The following is a 19540-nucleotide window of genomic DNA, read 5'->3' as shown; positions in this document are numbered from 1 at the left end:
TTGGTTTTGTCCCGGACCACAATAACAAGGGTCGTCCCATTCCGACTTAGTTTTCTCTCGCAAGGGCTTAGTAGGAGGGGGAGGGGTAGTGACCGCAGAGTTATTGCAAAACTTCCTACAGTACCCCACCATCTCCAAGAGCCTTCTGAGGGCCCTCTTGTCTGTCAGGGTTGGGAGGTCAGCGATAGCCTGCACTGTAGCTTGCATCGCTGCCAGCTGCCCCTGTGTCACCACAATTCCCAGGTAAGTGACCTTCGCGTGGCCAAATTCATTTTTTTCAAGGTTCACTATCAAGCTGGCTTCAGACAGCCGTATTAAATTGCCAATACACACCTCTGTGTTCATCAGCCCTTTAGTCACTGAATTACTCATTATATATGGATGTTGTTTACTAGGCTGGCCTATTGTAACAGACATCACCCAACGTCCCAGTTCTTTGCATCGCCTCGGGGCAATCAAGCACACGGGTGCGAATCATTTAATTACTTCTGCTAAAGATTCGCTTTGTTCGGGGATTAAGGGAGAGACCTTATCAGTAGACCTGGCCAAAACAATAGCCTTCTCCCATCTGATTGATCCCATACTAATCTTTTCAAAATGTTTTTTTTCTCTTATCAGGGGGCCCCTAGCTTCATTGATTTCCACGCTAACACCGACTAGGTTTGTTAGCATATCAAAAGCCGGTGACCGTCTCAGTTCGCGTCGGTCATGATCAATAACATTCTTCCCCCTGGGCAGCCGGTAAATCTCTTTCATGATTCCACCAACTGTTTCCTCCAGCACCGCAAAATGTCCACCGGGGGGTACCTCGTGGGCCATGTTAAAAACCTTATCCCCATAACTCTTTTGCACCACCCCCCACTCCTCATCTGCGGGTACTGTACTTGATTTCCCTTTTTTCCTTAGCACTTCCTCCTCCTCACAATAGCCTACTAGTTCCCTTGTTAAAGCTGTGTCAGAGAGAGCTGTCTCTGCCAAAACCATCAGCCCCTCGTCTCGCTCCTGCGTCTGCACAAATTCTTTCCTGGCTACTGCTACGTCTGTCCCAGCTCCCTCACTACCTCTTGTCTCACTACACTCCTTCTTTTCATTTTCTACCCCCGTCTCGTACAAGTCTGGCAGAAACGTTTCAGCTAAATTCACTACCGCAGCCCCATGATGAGCCTGTGAGTCCATGGGCGGGGCCTCACTGCTGGCAGGCTGACCCGTCAATCTCACGACTGGGAACACGATTCCCCCGGCGAGGTCATTACCGAGCAAGACTTCCACGCCTTTCATCGGTAATTCGGACCTCACCCCGATCGTAACTAGTCCAGAGACCAGGTTGCTTTGTAAGTGTATCTGGTGCAAAGGGACTGACTCTGTCCCTTCCCCAACACCTTTGACCCTTACCTCCCCAGTCTGGGTCTCTGAGCTAAACTCTAATACCCTCTTCAGTATTAGTGACTGACACGCTCCCGTGTCTCTCCAGATCCGCACTGGAACTGGTTTTAACCCCTCCTTCACTGACACCAATCCGGCCGAGATAAACCTCTCGCGCCCTTCCTGAACTTTGGCAGACCTGATCGTCCCTAGCGGTTCGCTTAACAGCTCGATACAGCCATTCAGAACCCCCGTTTTTCCTTTCCCCGTCTCCTTCCTTGGGGCAAAGCACCTGGACGCAAAGTGTCTGACTTTCCCATAATTGTAACAGACGACCCCAGGAGACTTCCTACCAGACTGCTCCCGGTCTACCTTATCCTTTTCACTAGTCCCCGGCTTACTTTCTGACTTTTCCGGCGGACTCTCCCCGCCGTCCTGACTACCCTTTTGGTAGCCTTTACTCGGGGCAAACTTCATTTTATGTCTCAACGCATACTCATCTGCTAACTTAGCAGTTGCGGCTAACGTGGCTGCCTCTTTCTCATCGAGGTAGGGTCTCATACCCTCAGGGACACAACCTTTAAACTGCTCAATCAGGATCAGTTGTAGCAGTCTGTCATAATCCCCCTCTACCCCCTTTGAGGCGCACTAACGCTCACAATATGTCTGCATCTCACGGGCAAACTCCAAATACGTGCGGTCCCACTGCTTCCTTGCATTCCGGAACCTCTGCCGGTATGCCTCCGGGACCAACTCATAAATCCTGAGGATGGCCTCTTTCACCACCTCATACCTTTGGGTATCTTCTGCGGACAAAGCGGAGTAAGCTTCTTGGGCTTTCCCTTTCAGTACACTCTGAAGTAAAACAACCCACTTATCCCTCGGCCAGTCCTGACTTATAGCCACTTTTTTGAAGTGGAGAAAGTACCGATCCACGTCGGTATCGTCAAATGGGGGAACCAACCTAACCTCCTGGGTCGCCCGGAACCCTCCACCTTGGTTCGGCATGAGCCCCTGCTCTGCCCTTAACCTTAACTTCTCCAATTCGAATTCCCTTTCACTCTGTTTCTCCTCTCTCTCCAACTGTCTGTCCCTCTCTTTCTCTTCTCTCTCCAACTGTCTCTCTCTCTCTTCTCTCTCCAACTGTCTCTCTCTCTCTTTCTCTTCTCTCTCCAACTGTCTCTTTCTCTTCTCTCTCCAACTGTCTCTCTCTCTCCTCTCTCCAACTGTCTCTCTCTCTCTCTTGCCTTTCTACCTCTCTTTCCTTCTCTTCTCGCTCCAACTGTCGTACCCGGAACTCGTGCTCGAGTCTCAGTTTTTCAAGCTGCACCTGTACCGCGTCTCCGGCAGGTTTTTCAATAGACACCACCCCCAGCTCGCCTTGGGGATACACCTTTAGATACATAGTGCTCTACGATAGCTCTGTGTATCTCCTCTCTCCTCATTGTCGACTTCCCCTTAGCAAGATTCAACTGTTTGGCCACAGCTACCAATTCCGATTTCCTGGCATCCTCTAATGCCTCCAAGGTCGGCGCCTTTATAAATTCCTCAACCTCCATTTCTGCTGTTTGTCTTTTCTTTCTTTCGGGAATTTTAACCTAATCAATTTACTCTGTCCCAAATTTAGCGTTCAAAATTGCGGAAGAGAACCCCAGTTATGTTACGTACCCCGTAACTGGGTTGCCAAACCAGTAGAAATGGATCACTCAGTTGGAGTCTGGATTACTAGAACTGAGAAAGTTTTATTAAAGAAACAAGCAACACAGTAATGGAAGGATAATAAATGCAACAGTTCAGCAATGATAAACACACACGTGCACAGAATTAAGATAACAGCATCAATCAAGCTCTATGGTTGTCTAGGGGTAAATGACCAAATTTCAAAGTGACACAAAAGTTCAGTCCAATTTAGTTCAGTTCGCAGTAATTGTTGCCACGACGATGGACAATGTGGGGGGAGGGAGAGAGAGAGAACGGGAACGACTGATCATTCAGAACGGCTTCCACTCACAGACCGGCGATATTGCTCACAAGCAGCTTCCGGGCGGGTCCTTTGTGATGTCACCTTAGGTCACCGACTGTGACCCCTCCTCCAGATGCGGTCGATCCTCTGCAGTGAACCCGGCACCCAAGCGAGGGTGGACACACACCAGGTTCCCGCTGATCGTACCTTTCCACCCTGTGCGTTTAAGGTCCAGTGCTTCCCACCGACTCGTGAGAGGCGCACCGCTTCCAGGGTCTCGTTACCTTGGGTGTCGTGTGTGGCGCCTTAGCGAACCTGTCCCTTTTTATCCCCCTGCTGGAGTATCGCCTGTCCATCACTTCAAACAGTTCAGGGTTCAAAGGGGGAGCCGCTCCAGACAGCTCTCTCTCCCGTCCCTTCATTACACATCTCCGGATCGCCTGTCCGTCACTTCAAACAGTTCAGGGTTCAAAGGGGGAGCCGCTCCAGACACTGCTTCATTGTTCCTTATCTCTCCTTCCCCTGAGGACAGGTGGCAGACCAACTGCTGATCTCACAGGACAGCTAACATCTATGTGTATTCTTGTCACAGGTGTAATAGGGGAGGTTGTGAGTGTGAACTTTCTATTTGTGCCAATGTTTCAAGCAAAATTGTGCTGGTTCATGAAAGAAATTTGGTAGGTTAGAATGAGAGATGAGATGTTGCTTTAAAAGTAAGCTAGCTGTGAAGTGCTTTGAGAGCTTGAATCAGTGTGTGCTCTAGAATGTACTTGCAGTTAGTGTCATTTAGACAAGAATTAATCCAAGGTTGGGGAAGATTGGATTGGTTTGTTTTGTTAAAAAAAACGATTTGGAAGAATAGACATTGAAGTGTTTTGAGATGGTATCAATGAAGGTATTCCTCTAGGTGGTATAGGATTAGATGGTCTTTGGAAGCTTGGCATTTGGGATTAAGATGAAGAGCTGTTTCTTTACACAGTAGGTTGACTGCTTGCCATTCTAAATGGGTGTAGATGTCCAGTCGCTGACTATATTTAAGGTTGTAAACTGAGACTGAGGCAATTTGTCATGAATTTAGTTACGGGCAGAACAGATTTACAAAGCATTGTGGCCTGCTCACTAATGTTAGTCATAATTCACTTTAGGGAAGAACATTTTAACTGGTTTTAACTCCAGTCCCATACTAACATGCCAGCTTGCCTTATCCGGTAGATGTGTTGATTAACTGGTGATTTAGCACTGAGATGGATTAAAGAATTTCATGGTGATGACATTCAAAGCCAAGGATAAGAATTGCTGCCAAAGTTAGCTTTTTGAACAATGTTATGCTGAGGCCTGATCTGGAGCTGTGACTTCAAATTTCAAATGATTTAATAAATAGGAATTTGAAATGAAATAGGTTGATTGTTTTAAAAAAAAAACAAATTTTACTCCTATCCTCAACAGATTAATGTGTCGAGAGTGGAGGACAAGCCTGTTGAGCTCACATTTTGGTGTCTGTCAAGATCCACCACCTGATCCTGTCCCATCTGCCCAGTTTGACCCATCTACCCCTCTTTCTGCACCATTGGGCTGGTGGTGCTGGAATCTTGGGTCCATGTTGCCAGGTTTGGGAACAGTTGCTGCCCTGTAGCCGTCGGGCGACTGACTGGCTTCATTCCCCTCAGCACTGAACTGGCTCCCTGACTGAGTCACTCTCGGGGACTCTGCCGTTCATGTTCTGTGTTATTTGTTTACTTCTGTTGTTTGCAAAAGTTGTTGGTTCGCATAGTGGATGTTTGTCAGTCTGTGTCGTTTTTCGTGAATTCTGTTTGTTTTGTGGCTGCCTGCAAGAAGAATCTCAGGATTGTTTAGTATGCATTTATTTATAGAGATACAGTGTGGAACAGATCGTTCTCGTCTAATCATGGGATAATTTCCAGTGGTCCACTGTGAATTTATCATTGTGAAGTTTGTCAAAGTTTTAGATGACAACTTGAACCTGTGCAAACTTCTAAGAGTAGAGGCGCTGCCTTTTCCCCTTGAGAAATGACACTTGTGTGTTGTTCCCAGAACAGATCTTCTGGAAGTGATTATGTCAAGGAATTTAAAGTCACTGACTCTCCACCTCCGATTACCTAGTGAGAGCTCGCTCATGGACCTCTGGGTTCCTCCTCCTGTATTCAATCATCATTGCTTTATGTTTTGCTGATGTGTGAAAGGTTGTTGTGCTGGCATGATTTGACCAGATTTTTAATCCCCATCGTACGTGCTGATTCATCACCAGCTTTGATTTGGCCAACAGTGATGTCATCAGCAAACATGAATATAACTATAGCCAGTCATAAGTATAAAGTGACTAGACCAGGAGGCTATGCACACAGCCTTGTGGTGCACTCGGTGCAGTTGTGTCACAACAACAATCTTGATGAGATCATAACTATCTTAAGACCGCTTCTCAGCCTTTTGGCTAAGATCAAGTGTAGTATCTGTTCTTATCAGATTGCAAGGCGGAGGAGAAGATTTTGCGCTGATGCAGGGGTTGATCCTAATGCTGATTGGTTTCCAATCTAACACCCCATACCAGTGACAACAGCGGTGAGGAAGATGGCGGCAGAGACCAGCGCATCGGCTCGAGGTTTGGGAATCAGGAGCACTGTCAGGTTGACAGTGCGAGACCGGAACGGGAGCACCGGATTCACCCGAGAGACCTTCATCCGGAAGGTCTTGATGGACTGCTGTGGATTTATGCCCGAGGACATCTACTGCGTGCAAGATTTCGCCGGCTTCTTCGATGTCACCTTCCGGCAGGCTGCAGAGTGACAGAAGCTGTACCAGCAGTTTCAGCTGAAGGGGAGAGAGGTGCCGCTGTCGCTGCTGAAAGCACAGGCCCTCTTTGTGACTGCCACCCAGCAGGAACGGACAATCATGGTCCAGATGTTTAACCTGTACGTGCCAGTGGCGGACGTCCTTACATTCCTTGATCAGTATGTGGACAACCTAGGAGCTCCAGTGGACATGAAGGACGGACTGGGGATCTGGACCAGCAAGCAGCAGGTCAAAGTGAAGCTGAGGTTGGACTCCCAACAGCGGCATCATCCACCCCCCCCCCCCCCCCCGGTCTTCGCCATCGGAGGGAACTGAGGCTTCCTGGTGTATGCGAGGCAACCCAGGGTGTGCCGAAACTGCGGCAAGGCGGGGCACATCGCAGCCCAGTGCAGGGTGGTGATGTGCAAGAACTGTAAAATGGAGGGCCACCTGAACAAAGATTGCACGCAGTCCAAGTCCTGCAACCTCTGCGGACAGGCTGGCCACCTGTACAGAGCCTGCCCGAGATGTGGGGGCACCTATGCACACACGACCAGGGGAGGTGCTGACACAGAAAGGGCCCCGGCAGGTTCGGACGTACCCTCCAGCGCTGCAGACGAGGCACCTGACAAGATGGACGACGACACCAGGGAGGAAGGTGCAAGCACCCCAAAGCCCGGCACCCCCTTGCAGACCCCCCAGGACCCGCCAAAAGACGAGAAGGAGTCCATGGAGGAGGGAAGAGCCGAGGTGGAAAGCAGATGGAGCATCGTGGCCAAACGGAAAAAGGCCCAAAAGGCGGCGGCCAAATGACAGAAGGTGGAGAAACTAAAGAAAAGGGCAGGGAACCACACAGCCTCCGGTACCCTGTCCTCTTCAGAGGAGGAAGGAGTTGGGGGAGGCCAGCAGCCCCGGCGGAGGAGGCAGCTGGCAGAATAGGCGGAGAGGAGGAGAGAGAGTGGAGAAAGTTTGCTGGCCCCCCCCCCCCCAAGTACAGGAGGCGGAGTGCAGCAGAGACCCCCAGCTCCGGGAATCTGGGAGCAGAGCCACGGCTGGCACCCAGCAGCCCAGGAAGTCAACAACCCCCCAGGCTCAGAACCAGAACTGCCACACCCAGGGGAGTATTACCTGCAGTACCTGAGCCCGCAGGAGGTGGAAGACTTCACAGAGGCGGTGGGCATGAAGGCTTGGGACTGCAAAGGTGAGGATGGCGAGCAGCTGAAATAATGGGCTTTAAATGATGGCAGACCTTAAATTGGCGTGCTTGAACGTGCGCAGTTTGAAGCGTACTGGGTGATGTGTCAGCGCGCTCCAGTACTTGGATGCTGTAAAGGCCGACGTGACCTTCCTCCAGGAGTGCAGACTACCACATCTCTGTAACTACTGGAGGTGGTCACGGTGGTGGACCAAGGGTTTGTCTCTGTGGTCGGGGGGGGCAACGATTGTCGCGCTTCCGGCCTGGGGATTCTGCTACGGGGAGGCAACTTCTCAATCACCCAAGTTAAAGAGGTGGTTGCGGGGCGCCTCCTGGTAGCAGACGTCAAATACCGGGGCACTCCGCTCTGGCTGATCAACGTGTACGCCTCCCCTGTGCGGAGCGAGCGGCTGGCCGTCTTCGAGCAGCTCCCACAGCTGCTGGTGACGTCCCAGCCGGTCATTCTGGCCGGAGACTTCAACTGCACCATTGTTGCGGCTGGACAATCCGGCAGTGCTGACAGCAGGCTGGACGGTACCTCCAGACTCCTGATGGAAACGGTGAAGACAGCCAAGCTGCGTGATGCCTTTGGCACCCCCACAGGTGGAGCACAGCCTCAAGCCACCTGGATACGATCGGACGGCACAGCCCGCTCCCGGATCGACGACTTCTTCCTGTCAGAGTCCCTTACGGTCAGGTCCATCGACGTCACGCCAGTGTTCCTCTCTGACCACTGCCTTCTGCGAGCCACCTGTCTCTTACCAGATGACCGGAAGGCAGGCAGGGGGACTTGGAAGCTGAATGTAAAGCGCTGACCCAGAGAACATAGAGGAACTAGAGAAGGAGTACACAGGTTGGAGAACCTTGAAAGCCTTCTTTGATTCCCCTGTTCACTGGTGGGAAGCCACCAAGGAGAACATCAAGAGGTTCTTCATTCGCAAGGGTATCCAGAAAGCAAGGCAGGAGCAGAGGGAACTGCGTAAACTCCAGACAGAGTTGCAGCAACTTTTCCTTCTGTAGTCAAAGGGGGTGGATGTCAGGGAGGAATTGCGAGAGGTGAAGGGCCGGCAAGCCCAGCACCTCACCGCCAAATCCTCCAAGGTCATCTTCCGATCAAGGGTCCAAACCGTAGAGCGGGACGAGACGTGCTCACGCTTCTTCTTCCAAAGGGTGCACAGGGGGAGCTCTGTGATCAACAACCTTAAGGAAGAGGGCGGCTCAGTCGCGTCCTCGCAGACAGACATACTGAGGTTCTGCAGGTCCTTCTATGCCGGTCTGTATGACAGAAAGGCTACAGAATCCACAGCCTCCCGCAACTTCCAGTCATCTATCACGCAGGTCTTAGACGACGGCAAGCGGGAGAGTCTGGATCAACCACTGACCCTCGACGAGCTGACAGGCTCCATCCGTTCCCTTGAGTCCAGTAAGACTCCCGGAAGCGACGGCTTACCGGCTGGGTTGTATTCAGCTCTGTGGAACTGGATAGGCCCAGACCTGCTGGAAGTGTACAATGCTATGCTTCTGGCCGGCAGCATGTCAGAGTCCATGAGGAAGGGCATCATCACTGTCATCGACAAGCAGATGGGAGAAAGAGAGGACATTAGAAATTGGAGGCCCATCTCTCTCCTGAATGTGGACTACAAGATCCTGTCCAAGGCTATCGCCAACAGGGTCAAGTCTGCTCTGGGACAAGTGATCTACCCGGACTAAACCTGTGCTGTGCCGGGCAGGATGATCTCCGACAGCCTCGCGCTGCTGAGGGACACCATCGCCTACGTGCAGGACAGGGGGGTTAATGCCTGCCTGGTCAGCTTGGACCAGGAGAAAGCCTTTGACAGGATATCACACACGTACATGGTGGACATGCTCTCCAAAATGGGATTTGGGGAGGGAATCCGGAAGTGGATCGGACTGCTCCACACAGACATCCATAGTGCAGTCCAGATCAACGGGTGGGAAACAGACAGCTTCCTCATCAAGTCTGGAGTCAGGCAGGGCTATCCCCTCTCCCCTGTCTTGTTTGCTGCATAGAACCCTTTGCGGAAGCCATCAGGATGGATGAGGGCATAAGAGGGGTGACACTGCCAGGCAGTGGAGGGACCCAAGTGAAAACCTCCCTGTACATGGACGACGTCACCGTCTTCTGCTCTGATCCGAGGTCAGTTCGCAGGTTGATTGGCATCTGCGAACAGTTCGAGCTAGCGTCAGGGGCCAGGGCCAACCGCACGAAGAGCGAAGCCACGCTCTTTGGCAACTGGCCCGACTGATTCAGTGTCCCCTTCACCATCAGGTCTGACCACGTGAAGGTGTTGGGGATCTGGTTCGGAGGGGCCGAGGCGTGCAACAAGAACTGGCATGAGCAGACTGCCAAGGTGAGACAGAAACTGGGACTGTGGGGAGGGCGCTCCCTATCGATGACGGGCAAGAACCTGGTCATCAGGTGTGAGGTGCTCTCAGGGCTGCTGTACTTGGAGCAAGTGTGGCCTGTTCCCCGCTCCTGCAGCTCGGAAATCACCCAAGCTGTCTTCAGATTCGTCTGGGGATCCAAGATGGAGCGGGTCAGATGGACCGTCATACAGAAATCCGTGGACAATGGGGGCAAGAACTCCCCAGTGTCGCCGTAACCCTGATGGCCAGCTTCGTATGTGGCTGCATCAGGTTGTGTGTAGAACCCAGGTATGTGGGCACCAAGTACCACTACGTGCCCAGGTTCTACCTGTCGCCCTGGCTACGAAGGATGGGTCTGGCCCCTCACCTGCGCAACGCCCCAGTCAGCTGGTCGTTGCCGCATTACCTGTGCTTTGTAGAAAAGTTCTGCCAGGAGAACGCCTTTGACCACAGGACCATCGGGCAGTGGTGGGCACGTAATGTCCTGCAGGCACTGCAGGAGAAGGACGTGATGGACACAGTGGGGTGGTTCCCTGAGCAGACTGTCCAGTTCATCTGGCAAAATGCCTCATCGCCAGCTGTCACCAACAGGCACCAGGACCTCGCCTGGCTGGCGGTGAGAGGGGCCCTCCCAGTCAGATCCCTCCTGTATGCCTGGAACGTCGTCTCCACACCCCACTGCCCACAGGAGAACTGCAGTGAAGAGGAGTCTGTGACCCACCTCTTTGCACACTGTCAGTTCGCAGAGAGAGTGTGGAAGAGATGGACGGGCTACTGTCACATTTTATCCCCAGCAGCTGCGTAACAGAGGACTCTCTGATCTATGGGCTGTTCCCGGGGACGCACACGGAGACCAACATCCGGTGCTGCTGGCAGATCATCAACTCGATGAAAGACGCTCTTTGGTCGGCCCGAAACTTGATGATCCACCAGCACATGGAGAGGTCTGTGGGAGAATGCTGCCGACTGGCACTTTCTCGGCTGCAGGAGTACGTGCTGAGGGACGCACTGAAACTCAGTGCAGCCACCACAAGGGCCCGGTGGGGAAGAACCACAGTATAGGTTTCTTCACCCGTGGGAGTGGGAGGGGTTGGGTGGCGGGGAGTTTACCCCTCAACAATGATGTGGTAAGGTGAACAACTGGAGTGCCACGTGGGTGGCCACAAGTATGGATATGTACAGACTATTATGGAAACATATGTAAAGGATGGAAAGTTACTGAATGGTTTATTGTATATAATTTTATTTTTGAATAAAGTATATTTTGAAATAAAAAAAACTATCTTAAAATGAGAGTGTAATCTTCCTCCAGCATTAGAGCTAATGCATTTTAAGTAACTGATTAATCATTGCATTTTGTTTATACTTACTGAAGTGTCTGCATAATGTAGATGGAACTTTTAATTGGCATGAGTCCAGGTTGAAGTGAACTTGGATGCAGTTGTCTCCATCTAATCAAACCTCTGCACAAGTGAGTTACTTCATAGTATGTTCTAGTTTTGTATCTGATTTGAAGTTGTCATTGGGGTGTTAGTTTTGGTACATTTAGTGTAATGTGTGCCATTTTCACAAAACTGCGACAGTAGGAAGGCTTTGGCACAACAGGGCTTCAAGAACAGATGGAGGCAAGGTATGTTCGTTCCTCATTTCTTACCCAACTCTAGAGAGAATAGGGGGTATGTCTGCAGAGCCAGTGTTCTGTTCTGGGTGTCAGTTGTGGGATTTCTAGGGGCCTTCTAGCCTCTCCAGTGGCCACATCTACACCAGGTGCATCGAGATGCAGCTCCTTAGAGTCCATGTTTGGGAACTAAAACTGCAGCTCGATGTCCTTCGGCTTGTTAGGGAAGGTGAAGCAGTGATAGGAGCTACAGGGAGGTAGTCACCTCAAGGCTACACGAGACAGATAAATGAGTGACTGTCAAGAGAGGGAGGGGAGAACGTCAAATAGTGGAGAGCAACCAAGTGGCTGTCCGCCTCAACAATGAGTACTGTTGGGGACCTACCTAGGGGAAGTAACAGTGGCCGTGTCTCTGGCACTGGGTCTGGCCCTGTGGTTCAGAAGGGCAAAGAAATGAAGAGGATAGCAGCAGTAATAGGGGACTGTATAGTCAGGGGAACAGACAGGTTATTCTGTGGACGCGAAAAGGAAACATGGATGGAAGTTTGCCTCCCAGGTGCCAGGGTCTGAAGTTTCTGAACGTGTCCACAATATCCTGAAAAGGGAGGGTGAGCAGCCAGAAGCTGTGGTACATATTGGTACCAATGACATGGGTAGAAAAAGGGAGGAGGTCTTGGAAACAGAATACAAGGAGTTAGAAAGGAAGTTGAGAAGCAGGACCTCAATGGTAGTAATCTCGGGATTGCTGCCTGTGCCATGCGACAGTGAAGATAGGAATAGAATAAGGTGGCAGGTATGTGCGTGGGTGAAGAAATGGAGCGGGGGCAGGGATTCAGTTTTCTTGATAATGGGGACCTCTGCTGCGGCAGGTGGGACCTGTACAAAAGGGATGGGTTGCACTTGAATCCGAGGGGGACCAATATTCTGCGGGCAGGTTTATTGGAGGTGTTGGGAGTGGTTTAAACGAATATGGCATGGAGATGGGAACCAGTCTGATAGAGCTGAGGATGAGCCAGCAAGTTTATAAGTAGATGATGGATGTAACATGAATGTAAGGAAGGACAAGCTAATGATTTGGTACGAATGCAGACAGAACAGAGATAAATTGTACCACAGACGCAAAATTCAAAAGGCTGAAGAATACAGGACTGAGGTGCTGTATTTAAATATGTGTAGGGATCGGACTAAGGTGGACGAACTCATGGAACATTTAGAGATTGGTCGATATGACATTATGGGCATCACTGAGTTGTGGCTGAAGGAAGGCCATAGTTGGGAGCTTCTACTTTGTGGCGAAAGGACAGGCAGGAAGGCATAGGCACTGGTGTGGCTATTAGATTGGGTGTTGTGTAATAACCCAGATCTTAATAGGGAGCGTAATGTGAAGGAACCTTTGAGAGGCAGTTATCATAATATGATTGAATTCATACTGCAATTTGAGAGGGAGAGCATAACTCAATGTATCCATATCACAATTGAAGAAGGGGAATTAGAGGCATGAGAGGGGAACTTGCCCAGGTGGATTGGAGGAGTATACTGGAAGGGATGACGGCAAAGCAGAGATGGCTGAAGCTTCTGGGAATAGTTCACAAGGTGCAGGATAGATGTGTCCCAGAGAGGATGAAGTTCTCAAATGGCAAGGGGAGGCAACCGTAGCCGACAAGGACTGCATAGAAGCCACGGAAAGGGCATATAAGGTAGCAAAAGTGAGTGGGAAGTTGGATGAATGAGAAGCTTATAAAATTCAATAAAAGGCGAGGAAAAAGATGAAGTATGAGGGCAAGCTAGCCAATAATATGAAGCAGGATACCAGAAGTTTTTTTCCAGTTACGTAAAGAGTAAAAGAGAGTGAGAGTTGATATTGAACCACTGGAAAATGATGCTGGTGCGGTACTAATAGGGGTCAAAAAAAATGTCATGAACTTAATGGATACTTTGCATTTCTCTTCTCTGTGGAAGTCACTAGCAGTGTACCAGAGGTCTGTGAATGTCAGGGAGTAGGAGTGAGTGCCATTGCTATTACAAAGCAGAAAGTGCTAGGCAAGCTGAAAGCTCTTAAGGTGGATAAGTCACCTGGGCCAGATGGACTACATCCCAGAGTCCTGAGAGAGGTTGCTGAAGGGATAATGGATACATTGGTCATGATCTTTCAAGAATCACTTGATTCTGGCAAGGTCCCAGAGACTGGAAGATGGCAAATGTCATTCCACTCTTTAAGAAGGGAGGAAGGCAATAGAAAAGAAATTAAAGCCAGTTAGCCTAACCTCAGTGATTGAGAAAGTGTTGGAGCCAGTTATTAAGGATGAGGTTTTGGGGTACTTGGAGATTAATGATAAGTCAAAGTCCGCATGGTTTCTGTGTTGGGAGATCTTGCCTGACAAATCTGTTAGTGTTCTTGGAGGAAGTAACAAGCAGAGTGGACAAAGGAGAGGCAGTGGATGTCATTTACTTGGATTTTCAGAAGGCATTTGATAAGGTGCCACACGTGAACCTGCTTAACAAGATAAAATCCTATGGCATTACAGGAAAGCTACTGGCATGGATAGAGGAATGGCTGACAGGCAGGAGGCGGTGAGTGGGAATATACCAGTGACTAGTGGCGTTCCTCAGGGGTCAGTCTTGGGTCTGCTGCTTTTCACATTGTTCGTCAACGATTTAGATAATGGGACTGATGGCTTTGTAGCCAAGTTTGCGGCTAATACAAAGATAGGTGGAGGGGTAGGTATTGCTGAGGAAGCAAAGTGATTGCAGCAGGATTTGGACAAATTGGAAGAATCAGCAAAAACGGGCAGATGGAATACAGTCTTGGGAAATGTATAGTAATGCATTTTGGTAAAAGGAACAATCGTGGACTGTTTTTCTAGCCAGAGAGTAGTGAATCTGTGGAATGCTCTGCCACAGACTGTGGTGGAGGCCAAGACTGGATATATTTGAGGCAGAAGTTGATCGTTTCCTGATGAATCAGGGCATAAAATCCTGTAACGCCATAGAATTTTAACTTATTAAGCAGCCTCATGTGGCGCCTTATCAAGTGCCTTCTGAAAATCCAAGTAAATGACATTCACTACCCCTCCTTTTGTCCACTCTGCTTGTTGCTTCCTCAAGCCACTCTAACAGATTTGCCAGGCAAGGTTTTCCTTGACAGAAATCATGTTGACTTTGTCTTATTTTATCATTAGTCTCCAAGTACCCCAAAACCTCATCACTTTCCCAACCACTGAGGTAAGGCTAACTGGTCTATAATTTCCTTTCTTTTACCTTCCTCCCTTGAAGAGTGGAGTGACATTTGCAATCTTCCAGTTGTCTGGGAGCATGCCAGAAACAAGTGATTCTTGAAAGGACATGACCAATGTATCTGCTTTCTTCAGGAACCTCTTTCAGAACTCTGGGATGTAGTCCATCTGGTCCAGGTGACTTATCCACTTTAAGACCCAGTAGTTTGCCTAGTAGTTTTTCCCTTTGTAATAGCAATGGCACTCATTTCTCTCCCTGATACTCACAGATGCAAAATACTTATTAAGTTAATTTGCCATTTCTTTGTGCCCCATTATTACCGCACCAGCATCATTTTCCAGTGGTTCAATATCAACTCACCTCTCTTTTACTCTTTATGTAACTAGAAAAAAGACTTTTGGTATCCTGCTTTATATTATTGGCTAGCTTGCCCTTGTATTTCATCTTTTCCCTTTTGGATTTTAAAGCTTCCCAATCATCCAACTTCCCATTGACATTTTGCTGCTTATATGCCCTTTCCTTGGCTTTTATGCAGCCCTTAACTTCCCTCGTCAGCTACGGTTGCCTGCCCTTGCTGTTTGAGAACAACTTCTGTTCTGGGATATTCTGTCCTGCACCTTGTGAACTATTCCCAGAAATTTCATTCCCCTCTGTTTTGCTGTCATCCCTACCAGTATCCTTCTCCAGTTCACCTGGGCAAGCTCTTTCCTCGTGCCTTTGTAATTCCCCTTATTCAATTGTGATATGGAGACATATGATTTGTGCTTCTCCCTCTCCAATTGCACTATGAATTCAATATATTATGATCAAGGTCTCCTAAGGGTTCCTTTACATTAAGCTCCCTCATAAGATCTGTGTTATTACACAACACCCACTTTAATAGCAGTCCCCGAGTAGGGTCAGGCACAAGCTGCTCTAAAAAGCCATCTCGTAGGCACTGAACAAATTCCTTCTTGCGATCCAACACCAACCAGATTTTCCCAATCCTCTTGCATATTTAAGTCCCTTATTGTTACACTACACTTATTACATGCCTTTTCCACCTCTCTTTGCAATCTGAACCCCATATCTTGGTTACAATTTGGAGGCCCATATTGGATTCCCATGATGGTTTCTTTACCTTTGCAATTTCTTAACTCCACCCACAAAGATTCAATATTCCCTGATCCTATGTCACCTCTTTCTAAAGATTTAATTCCATCTTCTACCAACAGAACCACACCACCACCTATGCCTTCCTGTGTATCCTTTCAATACAAAGTATATCCTTTTGTTAAGCTCCCAACTATGGCTGCCTTTCAGCCACGACTTGGTGATGCTCACAAGATTATACCGACCAATCTCCAATTGTGCTTCAAGTTCATCCACCTTATTCTAAATGCTACGCACATTTAAATATAGCACTTTTAGTCCTACGTCCTTCGCCCTTTAAAATTTTGCCTCTGGTACAATTTAACTGCTGCTCTGTCTGCAGTTGTACCCAGTCGTTGGCTTGTCCATCCTTGCATCCATATTCTACTTGTGAACATTCTGGCTTGTCCACAGCTCTGTCATACTGGTTCCCAACCCCTGCCATATTATTTTAAACCACTCACTACAGCTCTAGTAAACCCGCCTACAAGAATATTGGTCCCCTCAGATCCAAGTGCAACTCATCCCTTTTGTACAGGTTACGCCTGCCCCAGAAGAGGTCCCAATAATCCAGAAATCTGAATCCTGTCCCCTGCTCCAATCCTTTAGCCACACATCTCTTTCAATTCCTATCCTCACTGTTGCGTGGCATAGGCAGCAATCCCAAAATCACTACCCTTTTTGAAGTCCTGCTTCTCAGCTTCCTTCCTAACTCCCTGTATCCTTTCTCCCTTTTTCTTCCTATGTTATTGGCACCAATATGTACCACAACTTCTGGCTTATCAGGATGTTGTGGATGCATCCAGAAACGTCTCACACCCTGGCACCTGGGAGGCAAACTACCATCGTGTTGCTGTAAACATAAATTTGCTGGATCAAATAACGACAGTACAAAAAGATCATTCCTTATCTTTTCACCCGTTTATTTCTTCCAGCTCAGCCAGCGAGTGAACTTGGACCCGACATCAGGGAGGGAAACGTTCTCATCTCCCTGGTGGTTCTACAAGTTCACTGCCCGATGTCAGAATTGTTAGAAGTTATAAAGCCACCAATACAAAAGAACAATCAGTTTGATAAGCATTCCAGTCAAGTCAGTGGACTATTGATACACAAGAACAATCAGTTTGATAGACACTCCAGCCACCTTTATTAAAGGAAGGTTTGTTGGAGCCACAACTTAATTACAAAGATAAGAACATCCGTCAAATTTATGCTTTAATTAAGAAAGGAATGTTCTGTCTAATTTCCATCAGGTACTGCCTTTTGTCAAAATCAAAAGGTGTGAAAAGCCCAGAGACATCTTATGTGAATCTGGGTGAACTTTAACCCTTATCTTGCTCCAAAGAAAGCAGCTGTGAGACATTATTCAAACACACTGCAGTCACCCACAAAATACACAGACATAGTCGGTACTCAACCCATTGTTTACAGGAATCTGAGAATCCCTCATTCCCTTAAACTTTATCATTGCCTTTTCCTGTCCACAGAATGACCTGTCTGTCCCCCTGACTGCACCGATGATGACCACACTGCTGTCCTGTCTGGTGTCTGTCAACTTTGCCAATACTTCTGTGGAAAGTCACAGTTTGAATTGCATTCCAGGTGGTAGAACAATTTGAAAACTTGGTAGTGGTACAGACAGAGGAAGGGAAGAATTCTGAACACTAGTTTGTTTGTGATGGTTTCATTCAATCCTGCCATTGCAATAAATTAGTTTGAGACTTTGTAGGAGTATTTGTGAAGCAACTGTTTCAAGATGCACAATGCTGGCGGAACTGAGCAGGTCAGGCAACATCTACGGAGGGGAATGAACTGATGTTTTCCGCTGAGACACTTCATCAGGGCATAATTATGTTTTTTAAAAAAAGGAAGGCTTTGATTGAGGTAGTTCTTTACAAGTTGAAGTGCCTGTTCAAATGCTTTGATAGCACAACCATTCTTCAATATATTTTAGCAGATACTGGTGCCACGTCATTTTCTTGTATATTTCATAGGCTCATTGGGTAACAGAAACACGATCAGAAGGGACAGCAACCTTGACTGGAAAAGCCTTTCACAGCAGCTTGTGCTTTGAGCTTCAGGATTTCTTGTGGAAAATTTTCTTCAACTTGTGGGTATGTGGGCCACAATCTGCATTTACTCTAAGCTGCAGGCCTGTCATGTAGGTGCAATTCACAGCATAGCACTGCAGTGACAACCTAGAACAAATATTCATAGAACAGAATCAAAATAAAAAACAATGCTTGTGTGTAGCTTTTCAGTAATTCTATTTTTGCTCTACTGTCAATGCCTGCAAGAAAGTGAATCTCAAGGTAGTGACCTTATGTCCTTTGATAAATTTGAGGACAGTGTTGTTGGACCAGTATGAAGAGGCTAGACTGATGAACCCCAGGTAGGAGTTTGAATGCTTGGTCAGCTGAGTAATTTAAATGCAAGTACTTGTTGCTTTAAAAAGAAATGGTCATTCATGTTCATGAAAGGAAATGCTTTCCCTTTGCCTTGCTGATCTCTTGTGCCTACTCATGACTCCATTATCTGTACCTCCAGATCCACAATTTTATAAACAGTTAACTGCCCTCAAATGGTAACACATTTTGGACAACTGACTAACATTTCCAGTATCCTCTCAAACGAACTTTTTGAAAAGGAAAGCAATTGTTGAGCCTAAATTGACTCCGTGGAATAAAAATTTTCTTCAACTTGTGGGTATATGGGCTTACAGGGAAGGTGTGGGAATGTTTCCCTGGCTGGAGTGTCAACCAGGGTTAAGTCTCAAGGCTATATGGACCATTCTGGTTAGAAGTAATTATTTCGCCTACAGAATGATGGAATTCTGTGACAGCTCATTACCAATATATTTAAATTAGAATCTAGAAAAATGGTAGAGTAGGCACAAAGAGCTGAATGACCTTGACTTTATCAAGTCAGCCCCTTCTTTTAATTATGAAAGCCTAATCTGCAGTTACTTGCAAAATCTGTTCTCGTATCTTGTGTGTAAATCCCCTTCTCTGTTTGCAAAAGAGTACATGGTTAATGTGGTCACCATTACTATTTTTAAATGGCCATTGACCTGCTTACTTAGAGCCTTTAAACAGCTCCTCTTCACCCTACTGCTCTCTTGTGCCTACTCATGACTTAAAGTTTCCTTGCATCTGTCCTGTGATTAAAATAGTTTTTGTCTGTTGTTCAGGTTCCTGTTTTGATCTAATGCAGCTGCCAGAGCGAGATTTAAGGAAGCCGCCACCTTGGAAAGTGTGATCTTGGGATTGCTGGCAAGGGCAGCAATTATTGCCCTAGCAGGTCATGTTAGATAGTTCATTAATCTTCCTCATTATTGCTCTTGTGAAGGTTCTCCCACGGCATTTTAAGGTTCTATGATTTAGACCCAGCAATTAAACAAGTTCAATATATTCAAGTTGGGATGGTGGGCTACTTGGAAGGGAACATTCAAATGAAGCCCCTGAACCTAAAGTCATTTTGAGCTTTGGATGTGTGTAGGGACTCCTTAATTTCATTAGGCACAATCGGCCCTGTCTGCTAAAGGTTCAGTTTGCTGTGTATGTTATGTATTATGTTATGTTATATGTTATGTTTTGGAGGCAGTTTTTTTTGATATATATATAAGATATCATTTGTTTGGGAGGCAAAAAATGATGTACCTCAGAAGTGATTACAGTCTGATATTGCTGGGAAAAATAAGATGTTTCTTATTTAATATTAATATTAAATAAATATTACAGCTCTGCGTACTTCAGGAGGAAGAAACTATAGGTCCATGAGCCAGTCCTGATCTGGGAAAGGGTCAGCAACTTAAATTCCTCGGTGTTATTTCAGAGGATCTGTCCTGGGCCCAGCATGCAAG

At 47.7% G+C, this 19540-nt stretch overlaps 1 protein-coding gene and 1 pseudogene across 7 annotated transcripts in view; both read left to right on the top strand.

Annotated features, from left to right (window-relative positions):
* LOC140197936 (myc box-dependent-interacting protein 1-like) overlaps positions 1-19540 on the top strand; it is a 177398-nt gene that overhangs the window by 27852 nt on the left and 130006 nt on the right. The window lies entirely within an intron of this gene.
* On the top strand, positions 5755-5886 carry LOC140198532 (U2 spliceosomal RNA; annotated as a pseudogene).

The sequence above is a fragment of the Mobula birostris genome, chromosome 5, assembly GCF_030028105.1.
Source record: "Mobula birostris isolate sMobBir1 chromosome 5, sMobBir1.hap1, whole genome shotgun sequence".
Taxonomy (NCBI): domain Eukaryota; kingdom Metazoa; phylum Chordata; class Chondrichthyes; order Myliobatiformes; family Myliobatidae; genus Mobula; species Mobula birostris.
The sequence above is the reverse complement of the archived record's forward strand: the minus strand, read 5'-3'. Positions and strand labels throughout refer to the sequence as shown.